The 15403-nt window shown below is 44.9% G+C and overlaps 1 protein-coding gene across 11 annotated transcripts in view; it reads right to left on the bottom strand.

Annotated features, from left to right (window-relative positions):
- HSD3B7 (hydroxy-delta-5-steroid dehydrogenase, 3 beta- and steroid delta-isomerase 7) overlaps window positions 1-15403 on the bottom strand; it is a 266144-nt gene that overhangs the window by 163831 nt on the left and 86910 nt on the right. The window contains exons 1-2 of one of the 11 annotated variants that reach the window (XM_030210368.1): window positions 14665-14731; window positions 14454-14544 (exon numbers count right to left, since the gene is read on the bottom strand). The exons of the other annotated variants lie outside the window; for them this stretch is intronic. The gene's annotated coding sequence lies outside the window, so the exon portion shown is untranslated. Of the gene's footprint in view, window positions 1-14453; window positions 14545-14664; window positions 14732-15403 lie in introns of those variants that run through there. 11 annotated transcript variants of the gene reach the window in all.

Raw genomic sequence — 15403 nt, 5'->3', positions numbered from 1 at the left:
AGGATGGGATTTGATATACCACCTTTCTATGGATACAATCAAAAGCAGTTTACATAAGAGTTAAGTGACTTGCCCAGAATCAAAAGGTGCTGCAGTGGAAAACTATATAAATAACCTTTAACTGTGTGATTAATCATGTTTTAAATTTCTGTAATTGCACGATTAAAAATGTTTAGCAAAATGCAGCCCTAGTAAAAATGGCAAGGCCCTTTAGCTCTTCCTACTTTATTCCTCCACCAAATCCAAGCTTTCACCATGTCCTGAATAAATCCAGCTTTTCCTGCTTCCATATGGTTTACCATCCGTCTTAGTGTGCCAAAGGATAAAGACTGTATAGAGAGCACACCAATCCTCTCAAAAGCCTGCCATGTGGCATAGGTAGAATTTCCAGTATGCAACTCATGCATCCACCTCATAATCGCCATCACATTATAAAGACGAATGTTCAGCAGCCAAACCACTCATGTTGGCGGGACTGAGCATAGCCGATTAGTTCATTTATCTGGAAACATAGGGCACTCAATCATTCCCCTGTACCTCCCTTCCCCTTGTGCTGCACTCATAATGGCATCATCTGAAGTGGGTATAACAGTTTTGGAGGAAGCACCATTTTAACTAATGCTACTCATCCCAAAAGAGAAATAGGGACATCCTTCCACCTTATGCAAAATTTGTATATTACATCTAAATTGTCTGGATCATTTTTCCAACAGACTTATTACACATCTGCACTCAAGAGCCCTAGGTATTTAAGCCTAGGTCTCACTCATGCCATGGGGAAATTCATTAATGCTTCACAGTTACAAGGCTTCAAAGCCAGAAGGGCCTCCAATTTACTATAATTGATTTGCAACCCCAAGGTTACAAAAATTTTTATTGTATAAAATGTATCAACCCATTTAAGATTATACTACTATTATTGATATAGAGTAGCATGTTGCCTGCAAATACGTTGAGATCTGAACCTTATTTTCCCCCATACTAGCCCCTTTCCCTTACCCTCCAGGCTTTTTACCTACTTTATCTTAGCTGCAAAGGGCTCCAAGGAAAATACTAGCACATTTTTTTCTGTCTTCCAACAATGTTCCACCCATCCAATTAGAGATCTCATTCAAAGTCTCTCTGCATATTTTTTTCCGATCATGCACAAGGCAGCTTTGAACCTATAACCTTTCGGTTGAAAGGCAGCCCATTTTCCAGGCAGAGCTATTCTGGCACATATTGGCTACCTGCTCACATTACCACACTTCCTTAAACGTGGCACTTGCCAGTCTCTGCTTGTTAAGCTAAAAATGCATGTTGTGCCTCTGGAAGACTTGCCAGTCATGTGCAACCCAGCAAGCGTTGATTTGTTTGCTTTACTACTACTACTACTTAACATTTCTAGAGCGCTACTAGGGTTACGCAGCGCTGTACAAATTAACAATTAAGGACGGTCCCTGCTCAGAAGAGCTTACAATCTAATAATAAGCTTTCAGCTGTAGCTGCTCCTATAGTTTGAATCTGAAAAGCTTATGAGCTATCAGATGGCTCCAGAGCATCGGGGCAAGCAGACCCAGTTCTGAATTTACTCCCACTGCATGCAATGAGGCTAAAACCACTATCCCTGAATGATCTGGATCGATCACATACGTTTGCTTTTTATAGCATTAATTTGATCCCAGTTGCACTCCTTGCCAGGCTGTTGCCACAAATGGCACTTCTTGTGATTTTAGTTCTGTTGTGTATTGGTGTTTTAAGGCTGTGTAATATTCATGTTCTGTATATATGTGACTAAGGAGAGGTATTCTGCTGGTACAGTAGAAGTCCAGAAATCCAGATGCCAGAAATCCGCACCACCCGCGAATCCGTACCCTTTAAATTTGTGTGCCGACAGCCCCAGAATCCAGACTCCCCCCCCCCCCCCCCCCCATACACACATGGTACAGCTTCTTTCCCTCCTTTCTGGCCCTTCACGCACTCTCCCAGGGCCCTAAGACCGCCCCCCTCCATGGCTATGCCTCCCCCTTCCTTCCTTCCTTCCTTCCTTCCCTCTCTCCCTCCCTCCCAGCATGGTCTGGCATCTTTCTCCCCACTCCTGGTCCTGCTCACCTATTCCAAAGACTTTGGAGTTGTACTAGCAGCCTTACCCACTGGCTGCCTCTGGCATGCACCCGGCCTCTCTCCTTTGACCCTTCCCACCCTTCCGAAAACAGGAAGTTGCATCAGAAGGGGCGGGATGGGTCGGGGGAATGGCATGGTGCATGCAGGAGGCAGCCAATGTGTAAGGATAGTCGCCCCCCCCCCCCCCATAGGAGCCAACTTTTCAAAATGAGTAGGGGTGCTCAACTTGCCACAAATTACCAAGGCCATATAAAGGAAATTACAGCACGGTGGATTGGGAATATAACTGACCAGGTTGACTTTAAATTAACAACACAGCAGGTGATGCACACACAGGGAGGACTTGTGGTAAAAGAAATGCTAGGGGTAGCACTGCAAATCCCGCCAGTCTCTTCCTCCCCAGCCCTAATAAAAATTATATTCCATGAAAAAGGCAATCAGGAAAACATTTTTATGTATAGTATGCCACGTTTTTTATGTACAGTATTGCATAATCTTTTTTATGTATAGTATTGTATAACTTTTTCTGTACATTTATTATTTTACATATGTTTTATCCTAGATACCTTTTTAGACAAATTGACCGTGAGCCATTTGTTTTATCATTGTTTTGCACCAAAGGTCTATAGGTACGTTCCTTTCAGTATGTTTTTATTTATACATATATTTCAACAACTTAATATGTTAATTTATTATTCAGGGTTGATCTCATATTATTTATTATTCATTATTATTCATTGTTTTTATCGTTATATATATTTTTATAATATGTGTGTTTGATTGTTTATGTTTATTTATAGACCCCTGAGGCAGGCCCCTGTGGCCGAAACACGACTCGTGTCGGGTCATTTTATTCATTCTAATAAAGACCTTGTTTGGGATACACCATTTGTGAGAAGACTTTTTTGAATCCACTGGTTGTACATTTGACTTTCTGTTTCTCCTGTGGAGAGATCACCTTCTGTGGGTGTTGGCTTTATTTTCAGATCCAACCCAGACATTTTTCGCAGCAATAACCAGTTAAAAGCCATGGAAAATGAACGGTTATCCGCCAAAATGCGAGTTAACCAGTTGGTTAACTCTCACTGAATATCGGCCAGTAAGTTTCTACAATGGCGACAAAGTGTAGTTACACGTCTAACAACAAATTAGTGCTAATTCCAGTTTCTGTTGATTGTTAATACCAATTGGTGCCTAATTTACCAATTAACTTCCATGTGTAGCTGCCAAATTTTGCACACTAAGCACAAAAATCTGCATGCAAGATTATAGAATTTGTAGGAGGCTAATGCTCTCAATAATGTCCCAAAGTGCTGGTCACTCAGTCCATCCCCATATCCTTGCTCCTTCCTCCCCACCCCATGACACACCCCACACTTTTGCAAATCTAGATCACCCCACCCACACCCACTTGTATATCACACTGCCACTCCTTAAACCCTAAAATCCCCTTCTCCCCCCTATTTCATCAATAATTGCACAATCTACCCCCCTCACTCCCAGCTTCCCTCTTTCAGCCATCCCCCTCCCCATATTGCTTCTGTAATCCCCAGTCTTTAACTAAATTGTGCAACTATAGTAACTTTCTTAATATACAACCAATCATCAAGGCAGCATCACAGTTGCTACATCCAAGTAATCTTCCTGTGCCCCGGTATGTACACCACTGTTATATTTTCAGGAAGGGCAGTTTGTTAAGAACATAAAACCAATAAACACAAAGGTAAAGAAACTATGATAATAATGTTCCTCTGTTTTCATTTGGATAACGTGAAAAGATTTTATTAGTCAAGGGATTACACTGAAACATATGATGTATTTTCTATTCAGGAAATAATGATCCTTTGGTATGATGAGCCATATATTTTGTTATGTTCTTTTTCTCTTCACTGACATGGAACGTGACAAAGATAAAGGTCTTTTGAAAGAAAGTGAAAAGGAGCAGCTCACTATTATTATAATTTGATGTGTTCCAAACATACTGCCCCATGCAGTTGCAGAAGGAACATTCTTGGCCCCTGCTCCAGAGAAGCTGCCAATCAAACTGAGTAGTAGGAAACTATGACCCAGTTAGATCTGAGTCTGAACTGTTGGAGGGAAGTATAAAAGCCTAAGTACAAAGAAAGAGCTGGGTCCTCCCTCAGAGGATGTCCATCAAGGAACATGTAGAGGAGCAGCAGGTGTAGAACGCCAGGCCAGTCCCACCAGAGTCTTGGATCCCTGCTCTAGAACTAAGGGAAAGGAAGAGGAGGAATAAAGCACAGTGGCTTTACTCTCAGTTGTCCCCTGGAGCAACCAAGAAGAAAACTGTTCCTAAATTAAGTAAAACTATCAGGAGAGGTTAGCCTGGCTCACAGATGCCCCTTTAAGGAAGAATGTTAGGTCAAAGGGAGACTAGATCCTGCACCTCAGTCAAACAGAACACAAAAGAAGCTGTTGACTTCTGAGAGTCCCACATAGGGAAGGGACTTGAAACTGGAGACACTGGAGTCAGTGAATGCCTATCACCTTAGCAGGAAATAATAACCCACTTACCCATGTAATTATCCTTAACTTGTTCAATAAGTAGGGTTACCATATTTGCTCCCCCCCCCCCCAAAAAAAAAGACACATGCCCTGCCCTCCACCCATGCCACACCCCATCCCACCCCCTTTCACACACCGCCCCACCCCTTTCTTTCACACACACACACACATCCTGCCCCATCATACACCCCTAAAGGTGTCCTATCCTCCCCTCAACTTACTATATTGCCCTGGTGGTCTAGTGACCTCTTTGGGGCAAGAAAGAGCCTCCTCTTTCCTGCCCGGAGCACCTGCATACTGTTCCTTGGTGACTTCGGTCCTGGCGCCAATTTAAAATGGCCGCCAAGAGTTGAAGCAGCCTCGCCAGACTTCAACTCTCGGTGGCCATTTTGAATTGGTGCTGGGACCGAGTCAGTATGCAGGCACTGAAGGCAAGAAAGAGGGGGCTCTTTCCTGCCCCGAAGAGGACACTAGACCAACAGGGCAGTATAGTAAGGTAAGGGGAGTGGAGGATAGGACACCACTAGGCCCGCCTGCCTGCCCGTTTGTCCAGAAATCCGGACAAACAGGCAGGCTGGCAAAACGCGCCCGGTTATGTCCTCAAAAAAAGGACATGTCCGAGTAAAACCGGACATATGGTAACCCTATCAATAAGGGTACATACTGCACTCATGGGCTGATGCTCACACCAATCACGGGTGCTAGAGGTGAGTAGCACAAGGCTACTGCCCGCATTAGTATGCACAGAATTCTCAGAGGCTGTAGTGCAGGAGACGTGTGCGCCAAAGATTAATGCAAATAGCATCCTAATAAGGTAATTTCCTCTTCCCTCTCAATGCTCAGAGAACCACTCACAAGGCCACCTTACTGCTGAAAAATTAGGGCCAGCTCAGAGCAGGCATTTGAAGAGAGGATTTCTCATGATTCTCTCTTTCTTTATTTCAAATCTGCTGGTTTTTATATAATTTGGAAGCAAAAGGAAGCCCATGCAAGCCCCTAAGCACAGGTAGTGAGAGACGAATGTTTGAGAGTCATAGCAAACCTGAAACTGAAAGCACACCTTGGCGCCTGTTTCCTGCACTTAAATATAAGCCTTCCAAGTGAAAAAAAAACAAAACACATTTTTAAAACACTTATATTTAAAGGTGTAGAAAACAGACACAAATGTGTGCTTTACTTTCTGGTTTCCCAGGCACATGCGCACAGGAGTTCAGCTTACCATGAAACTCTTCCGTGCATGTGCCATGCATGTTCCCCCACCTTGCTTTCACTTTTACAGCAGGCATATAATTCAAATACCATTTCCTTTGAGCTCTGGCTAGCTTGGTTTCTGTGCTGTTGCCTTAGCATGTGAGTTCTGAGCACTGGCCTGTCAGGGAACACAGAAAATACACTCAAAGAGAACTAGCCGACATAGCAAAGGGATAAGAGCACAGAAAAGCTATTGCCACCCACTAAGAGCTAGGTAGAATCCCAGGGCTTAAGCTTTAATCTTTGCCCCAACCAATACATGAATTTTACTGAGGAGAAAAGGTCTGCAGAGGGAGAGAGGAAAGAACACCAAAGGTACCCTTGTCAAGAGTAAGGAGCATTTTTCAGTTCCATGCTGTAAGTGGAGAAGCATAATGCTGGAGATAGAAGTGGAGAAGAGAACAAATGGACCTAAACTGTTAATTCAATTAAGTTGTTTGGTCACTTTTGGAACTATTTTACACTGTTTTGTGGATCATGTGTCTTTTCTTCATTCTTCTTGTGTACATACTTATTCACCACTGGAATATCCATTAAAGGGAGGGTTTTTGTTTTTTACTAGCTAAGTATTGCCTCCAGTTTTCTTTGCATGTTTCCTTACTATGCCTACTAATTATTCGTCTATTTAATTTTAGCTCAGAGGGGAACTCTTTACAGTCTGTGTGCCATAAATTACAATTAAGAGAGGAGGATTACAAGTTTGGCCATAGACACCAGAAATTAAGGTACTTAGCTTAGCTCCAATGCATGAGAGAAACGCTATAATAATGTTGGTGTTTTTAGTCTGTATTTCAAAATATGTGAGGTGGCTTCCAGCATTTTTAGAATGAGGACACTAAATCCTTGCCAGGACTTAATTTCTGGGAAATGTCCTGGAATACAGTTCCACTACTTCTTTACAGACCCCAGAGCAATAGGGGTCTTCTGCATCAGTTCTTCCCATCCAAGCAGCCTACAGGGAAGAAAAGGGATGGAGGAGCCTGGAGTAGAGCACAGGACAATAAGTTGCTCTACATCTAATCCAGCCCATCTTTGCCTGTTGCTCTTGCCCCAGGCCCTAACTTGAGACCATAGTTCCACTTCCTTTTTGTCTGCAAACTTAAACCCTAGCTCTTGCTCCAGTGAGCTAATAATTTAAATGGGTATCTGAGGCAATGAGAGATAAAGTGACTTGCCCAAGGTCATACGGAGGTTGGATTTGAACCCTGTGTTTCCTGGTTCTCAGCCTTTTGCTCTAACCACTAACAGTCACTTCCCATTAATCATAGCCACAGGAAATGTTGTAATGGCTTGTGTGGCCTAATCTTTGAATAGTGTTTGGGTTAATTCCTTCTGTACATAGGACAGATCTAAATGGCAGTCTATTGAAAGCGTTCCCCAGTCCTCATGGTAGAACGTTTGAAGTAGAGAACATTCCAGGAAAAATCCAGTTCAGCACTATGAAGAGTAAGCACTAGAAGAGGTATCATGGGATTGTATGTATACTGCCCTCTAGTGAAAACTATTTGCATTCATTTTATTTCATGAGGAAATGGCATTTGATAAACATGCTACTTAGATCTCCTGTATGAAATAGATATAAGAATTTTGTTAATTTAGTCTCTGCATCTCCATGGTGAGAATAGCCTTTAATGGAGGAAAAGGGCATGCGATTGCAGTCACATGAAACATTTATTTCTTCTCCAGTGTCCTAAAGATTGGAAGGTACAGTTGTAAAGTTTGCGGGTACCTTGGTGAAAGAGGATAATCTTTATTTATGACCCGTTTCTCAATGTACCAGCATGCTTACTGGCTCATGTTTGTATCAGCTACCTCTTATGTACTTGCATTTAAATTTTATTTCTTTTTTTTTCTTATGTATTTATCTACATTTCTACAGCAATACATCACAAGCTAGTGCTTCTCAAACCTTTATCCAATATGACCCCATTATAACACTTACAAATTCAGGTTACTCCAGCTGATTAAGAGAACGAAAACACAGACGTCCAGGCCTCTCCCTTTTATCCACATCCTCCTTCTCCAAGGCAGCAGCAGGGGTGGCAACAGTAGCAGAACTAGCACAGGCCACTTTATGCCTGTTTGTTCTCACAGACCCTAGCACTCTGTGTAGGTTTCCAGTCTAATAGGAAGTCTACACAGGAGGAGGAGACAGGACCTGTGAACGTTCAGCAACTCCAGTCACAAATATGGAGGGGTACAATGTTGGCGTTATGCACACAGAAGACGCCATGAAAGAAGTTAGCGTCACCACCGATAACACTGATTTTGGGATGTTGAGCCCTTAGTCCCCTGATGAAGCTTATGAGAAAGTGAAACGGAGAGCCCCATTGGGAATATTATTGAACGTTAAGTACTTCTTCCATTCATTCTTTATATTGTATGATGTTAATTGTGAAAAAGAGTGCAAAGGTTTTTGTTTTTTTTACAGTGCACAACATGAAACCAATAATTATAATGATGTAAAGGGGTTTTTTTGAAGACTGATGAGAAAAGCGAAGTCCGATAAATGTAGACACTAAGATACCTGACTTGCTCCCCAATAAGCATGCCTCCCCGTTTAATCAGACCCCCCCAAACCACCCTGATTCCTCCCCCCCCCCTGCACTAATGCTTCTGTCCAAAGGTGCTCTACTCTCCTGCACTAGAACAGCTGTGGAAGGTTGAACCCTAGCTGTAGCCTTGCAGAACTACAGCTGGAGTTTATGTGCACAATTTGCTGTGCCAGAGCCAGATTGAGAGGAAGTCTCCAGGCACTAGACCACCAGGCTACCCTCTGGGTTAAGCCCTAGTGCTGGGAGGACGAGTGGGCACAGCTGCTCTGGTGTGGGGGTGGGGGGAAATGGTTCTGGAGAGACGCGCTGGTGAGGGGAGAGGGGATATATCATCGGGGGCAGCCTGTTATGTGGGGTGTCCGATACTGAGGGGATTGGATCATCAGATGCATGTGTAGGTTAGCAACATGGCAGCTATACATGTGTATGTGCTGCCTTTAGTTGTGTTATGCCAGGTCTTGTATTCTGTCAACACCTTTATAGTTCAAGGACAGAATCCATAAGACAACAGCCAGACCATTTCATCCGGGAATTATAAACCAGTTATAACATTTATAACAAATTAAACAAAAACAAACAATTGAGAAACCACATTTATAAAAGAGAAAAGTTTCCAAATTCCTTCTGAACAAAAAATAGCATCCACAAGATCTTAAAGAAAAAGGAAGCTGATTGCACAACTTGGCCATCCAACACCAAATGGAAAAGGAGCGTTGTCTAATTGATTTTACAATTGGCGATATATAAATGTGTGCCCTGTTTATATTTTAAATGTGTAGGTTACTAAAATTGCTCCTCCCTCTCTATATTGCTAGCCCCTTTACCTACGTGTTTCCCACCTCAATGTTTTTTTAGGGGCTCTGCTCTTGTTAATCATGTCACATTTTCTGCTCCACATCAATATTCACCGATACATGGCCTATCTAAAATGGCTTGCCCATGTATTTATGTTTCAAGTACATCTTTTGGAAACATAAGGGTTTAAGAAGGGAAAGGATGAAGCCCCTGTGCCAGATGGTATAACTCAGATCTGTGAACCTCAATATTTCTATTTACTTACTAACTTTTTGAAGAAATTTGCCCAAGGCGGTATACAGCAAGAAACATCCAGATATAGGCAATAGACAAATACAGCAAAAGAAAATATTCAAACAACAGTACACATTATGCCACAGTATGCTGCTGACAAAGTCAACACAACACACATTAAAACATCTTAATAGACAGCATAGGATGAAAGTGGAGGTGGAGCACACAGAGTTACATTAGTTAGATAGAAAATAAGAGTGACTAACAAAGAAAATTGCACACGAAGTCAGAAAAGGTGCATAAAAATGATCTCAGCTAATGTAGAAGTGGAAAAGCATGTCCTTCTACAGTATGTAAAGCTGCTGTTAGTCCCTGTTTGTACCTAGCAAGTTATGTTTATTAAAATTTACTGTACCGCCTTAGCTGGCCACAGGTAAATTAGAGGCTAGGGAGAACAGCCAAGCTTTCACCTGCTTCCCGAAGAAGATGTAGTCTTATGTCAAGTCTTGTGATACAGCCCCATGGAAAATGCCAAGCTTGCCCTAAAGAGAGATCTTCAGTGTATCAGTAGCTGTGCAGAAAGGAGCTGAGAACCGGAGAGCACACTAGAAACATGGCAAAGGAGGAATGAGAGTACTAGGGAAGCATGAGCTCCTAAGGAGGTATATGACACCCCCATCTGCAAGAGCTGTCCTGTAAGGAGCAGACATGAAATTGTGAGCAATACAAAAGGAACAGGACTCCCACTGTAAAGCATTCATGAGAGGGAGGACTCTTAGGAAGAGGGCAGCATGCCTTTTAAAATCTTTGCCCCATTATAAGAACTGTGACGATGTGTTAAGTAAACCCAGGGATCTGTCAGTGGCATATGTGAAAGCTAAGCGCAGCTAAGAACTGTGTATACTTATCTGCACCTGTGAATGCAGTCTGGATATAGAAATTTTCCATGTAAATAAAAGTCCAGCCAATTTTGAAGTCACAGCTTGAGAACTGTCTGCAATTATTCTAGGCCTTAACAACAACGAAAGCGTGCTGCAGAGAGAATAGACCATCTTTGACCAAATGCATTCACTACACTACTGATTAATCACTAATGTGAAGAACCTTAGAACTGAGGACTTCCCCCAACCATGCAATTGCATATCCATAAACCTTCATGCTCACATACCCACACACAAAGCCTCTCACCCTCTCTTCTTATTTAGCACATATATCGCCAATTGTAAAATTATTAGTGATTTATAATATACATAAAGATCATAAAACAGACAGACATACTTAGATAAACATCATATCTTAATGTTTCCTGCATCCCCTGGACCAGGGATTCTGAACCTCAGAATATACCCTGAATATACGTTATAGGCAGCAAGCTCTAGAACACCCTACCACGATCGATTCGTATAGTCAATAATCATCTACCCTTCCGGAAACTACTTAAAACTCACCTTTTCAAGCAAGCCTACTCATATGACTTGACTTAAATTAGAAATCCATCTGCGATACCTGGATCTGACTACTTAGCAGAACTTGGGTTTCCCCCTCCCCCCCCCTTTTGAATTCATCCCTCTCCGAACCATTATTATACATTCTTTCTTTTTCACAACACTTTACCCAACTTATACCCTCTCCCGTTCCCTACCTCTACCACCTTCCTCCCTTATCCTTTCTTAGTCCACTTCTTTATATATTATATTCAAAACTAGTAAAAAAAAGGCCCGTTTCCGAAACCAATGAAACGGGCGCTAGCATGTGGGGGGTTTTTTGTGTGTGTATGTGTCACAGAGTTATTGTGTGTGTGTGAGGGTGGGGTGTGTGTGCAGGTTGTAGATGTGTGTCTTTTTTTGGGGGGGGGGGCTTGGGGGGTTGGGGGATGTGCTGTGCTATGCTGGCAAAGTGGGATGGATTGGTTTGTGGCTTTGAGGGTGTGTGTCTGTTGTATTGTGTGTGTGTGGTTTTGTCTGTCAAGGAGGTTTGTGGAGGGGGGTCTTTCTGTTGGTGAAAAATGTGGTTGTAGGGGGTCAGCCTTTGCTGAGTGGTGGATTGTTTTTTCCGGGGGGTTTTTTTGTGTTGTGCTGAGGCAGCAGTGTTGTTTTAGATGGGCGGAAGGTAGAGGAGCACGTTCTTGGTCTGTCGGTATTTTTTGGCCGTTTCAGGGCTGCTGTAGGGGAACACTGGAAGAGAAATGTGCTGTGGGAAGCAGCGCCATCTTTTTCCGTTGGGCTGGGGTTCTGGGCATCCTGGAGGTGGGAGACGGCTTGCTTGAGGACGGGGATGGTTGTTTTAAGTTGGCGGAAGGGAGAGGAGCACGGTCTCAGGCCATCGAGTGGTGATCCGGTATGTTCGGTCCATTTCAGGCCGGCTGCAGGGGAATGCTGGAACAGGCGCTGCGGGAAGTTGCGCCGTCTTTTTCCGGGTGCTCGGGGAATCCCCAAGGTGGGAGACAGCTTGCCTGAGGCTGGGGATGGTGGGCACGGCCGCTTTGGCAAAAGGGGAAGAGGAAGAGGGTGGGGAGTTACCTGTAGCTGCGTGAGAAAACGGGTATTCTTTGTTTTGTATTATTAGTTTGCATTTCTGTTGAAGAAAGAGTGGATGCCTTTTGAATGATGGAGGTGGTGCGTCGGTGTGCGGTTGTTTCGTTAGTTTGGCAGCCAGTCTCCAGCGATTCCTAGGCAGGGAAGGAGTAGGGAAACACGTTCCGCGTGTTTCCCTACTCCTCCCCCTTCCTTGGTCGCTGTTTGCTGCTGGCTGGGTCGCGGGTAATCCTTCCAGCTGGGCCGCAGCTTGTCCTGTTTGCCCACGTCCCAGATGGTGATGGGCACGTTGTTTTCCGGCTCCTCTGACTCCATGTCAAGCAATCCCAAATAAAGTCTTTGCTATGGGCCCTTTGGCACTCTTCAGTACTGGCATTAGGCATTTAAAAATGTCTCCCCCCCCCCCCCCCCGGTCTATTTTTGCACATACCCACAGCAGGAATATTCTTCTCTCGTTCCAGCGGTGGTTCTGTGCTCTCCATGCTGCACAGATAATGAGCCATTCTGCTGGGGAATGCTCCTCCCTTATTGTCACGTAGTTTCTTCTGATTGGTCCGTCTTACGTTGCCTAGTGTTGCCTGGGAACGGTGTTGTGATGGTCCTTTGTGTTTCAGAATGTTGAGGGTGTTTTTTCTGATTGGTCCGTCATGCGAGGGCGGGGCAGAGAGACATGGTCAGTGTTGTGGCTTCACTACTATGAATCCATGAACCCTTCAGTGAGTGACTGAGTGACTTCAGAACGTTGTCTTCAGAACGTTGAGGGCGAGTTTTATTATAGTAGATGTTTTATCCGTTTTGTGCTATCTTGTAAATTTGTTTTGTTATGTAAGCCACATTAAGCCTGCTACAGGTGGGAAAGCACGGGTTATAAATGTTACAATACAATACCCAGCCAGTCAGGTTTTCAGGACACCCACAATAAAAATGTATGAACTAGATTTATCTCATTCATATTCACTGTCTTTTGACTAATGATAACAGTTCTAAACATTATAACAACTGCTTTCTAAATATAAGCAAAACAATTTTATTCAATTATTTAACTTTAAATCAAGTGCATAATACTAGTGACCATACTATCATTCACTCACTCTCTCATACTGCTCTCTATATCAGTATACAATGGTGCTTGCTGAAAAAGACATTAAACATGCATAATGACCTAAACTATTAGTTTAGGTAACATAGTAACATAGTAGATGACGGCAGAAAAAGACCTGCATGGTCCATCCAGTCTGCCCAACAAGATAATCTCATATGTGTATACCTTACCTTGATTTGTACCTGCCTTTTTCAGGGCACAGACCGTACAAGTCTGCCCAGCAGTATTTCCCGCCTCCCAACCACCAGTCCCGCCTCCCATCTCCGGCTCTGGCACAGACCGTATAAGTCTGCCCTCCACTATCCTCGCCTCCCAACTACCAACCTCTCTTCCCCCACCTGCTCCGCCACCCAATTTCGGCTAAGCTTCTGAGGATCCATTGCTACTGCACAGGATTCCTTTATGCACATCCCACGCATGTTTGAATTCCGTTACCGTTTTCATCTCCACCACCTCCCGCGGGAGGGCATTCCAAGTTAGTTGCTGTTGAGACTTGGAAGGAGGAGGAAGTGCTGCCAGAGGCTCTGCAGGCTTCCAGGGGGAAGGGAGTGAGGCCTAGCTCCTTCCCCAGAAATGAGGAAGGTCCCTGGGGAGCGGTCCTCAGGAAAGCCCCAGACCAGGGGGTCTCCTGGGGCCAGGGACCAGAAGGCCAGGAGAAGTAGTTCCCTCTCTGGCAGGGCTCCAGAGAGGAGGGAAAGGAGCCCTGTGGATCGAAGAGTGCAGGCTTCCACGGGAGGAACCCAGACCGGTACCCCCCTCACAGTGGCACGCCATCTAGCAGGTGAGGGGGGGAGAGAGCTGGGGGAGGCCCCAGAGAACAGCAGATCGGAGGAGAGAGAGGAGAGAGCAGAGGTAATGGAGATCTGCCGGGAGGCCCTACCGGTGTCAGAGGAGGAGGACAGTGACTCCTCAGAGGAGGAAGATTTCACGGACTATAGTCAGGATCCAGAGGACCCAACCAGTGGCCTGATTCAAATGGTGAGAAAGATAAAAAGCACAGAAAAAGAGGTGGTAGAGTTGGGGAAACGGGTTAAAATGGCAAAAGCCCTGTGCAAACTAGCCCCAGTGGAGCACCGCAAGACTTATACAAAGGAGGTAACCTGTTTACTCAAGCTTCTTCAAAAGAAAGAACATTTGCTGGGGGCATTGAAAAAGGGCCCTGGGAACCCTCTGAGAGAAGTTTACATCAACAGAGAAAGAATGGCCTTGGGGGGAAAAGCCCTGACAACCTTCAAACAGTCACAACAGCAAACAGAGGAGAGTAGGAGCTCAGACCTTGGACCCCAGAACACCCAGGGGCCAGAGGAGCTTCCTGGGCCCAGTACCCAAAAGACATTACAGTATATGCAGTACCTTGCTAGTCAGTCTGGGTCCCTGCTGGCAGCTTCTGGAGCAAGCACGGCTGGAGAGGCATCCTCGTTAAGGGAACCTGAGGTTGGAAAAACTGAACAGGAAAAAAGTTTTAAAACCCAAACTTTTCATCTTGTAGAAACAGGGGCTGGAAGTTCAGTTGAGAGACTCTTTTCTACACCAGTGATGGTGGAAGCCGAAATGACAAATTTACTTGAGCAAGAAGCAAGAGGTCAGCAGAGGCAGTTGCAGCCACAGGTTTTGTGCCCATTGCCTGCAGCAGGAGTTGAGAGCAGCAAACAAACACTGACTCCATTGCAGTTGGGGAGGCCCCGCCCACGCAGCACTGAGGGGCTGGAGGTCACGGCCAGGCAGGCTGCAGCACTGCCAAAGACTGAGAATGGTGAGGTTTTAGCAGAGGAAAACCTGGTGACAGAGTGCTGCAGCTGGACAAACAGCAGGTGAAAAGGAGGGGTTCTCGATGAAGAAGGCACAGGAAGATCAGGAGTGTTTGCAACAAACCGGCCTGGCAGCAGAGCAAGAGGCTCCAGCCAATCGGGCTGTGGGAGCAGGAAAGACTGCAGAACAGCTACAAAGGCTGGCAGGGGAAATAGCTGCAGCGCCAGAAGATTCCCCATGTGTGAGAAGGCAGGCACTTCTGGAGTGTGGGAAGCCCTGTCCGCTTGGCGAAACAGCGGGGATGGAGGATCCGACGGAGCAGAACGCTGGGGGAAAAAGGGACCCGGTCCAGACAGCAGGTTTTGGGCGGGAGGGAGGGGTGCTTGCCTTGCCATGCGCACCAGAAGTAAACTTAACTGGTGGTACTAGGGATTCTGATTCCAGCCAGGCAGCGGGGTGGTTGGTTCTGGGGGGAGGGGTTGATTCGACGGGAGGGGACCGGTTATATAGGGGAACCTGCTCTCAAAGTTCATACGGACCAAATTGATGGGGAG

Source organism: Microcaecilia unicolor, chromosome 7 (assembly GCF_901765095.1).
Source record: "Microcaecilia unicolor chromosome 7, aMicUni1.1, whole genome shotgun sequence".
Classification (NCBI taxonomy): domain Eukaryota; kingdom Metazoa; phylum Chordata; class Amphibia; order Gymnophiona; family Siphonopidae; genus Microcaecilia; species Microcaecilia unicolor.
Note: the sequence above shows the minus strand (reverse complement) of the source record. Positions and strands in the feature narration are given on the sequence as shown.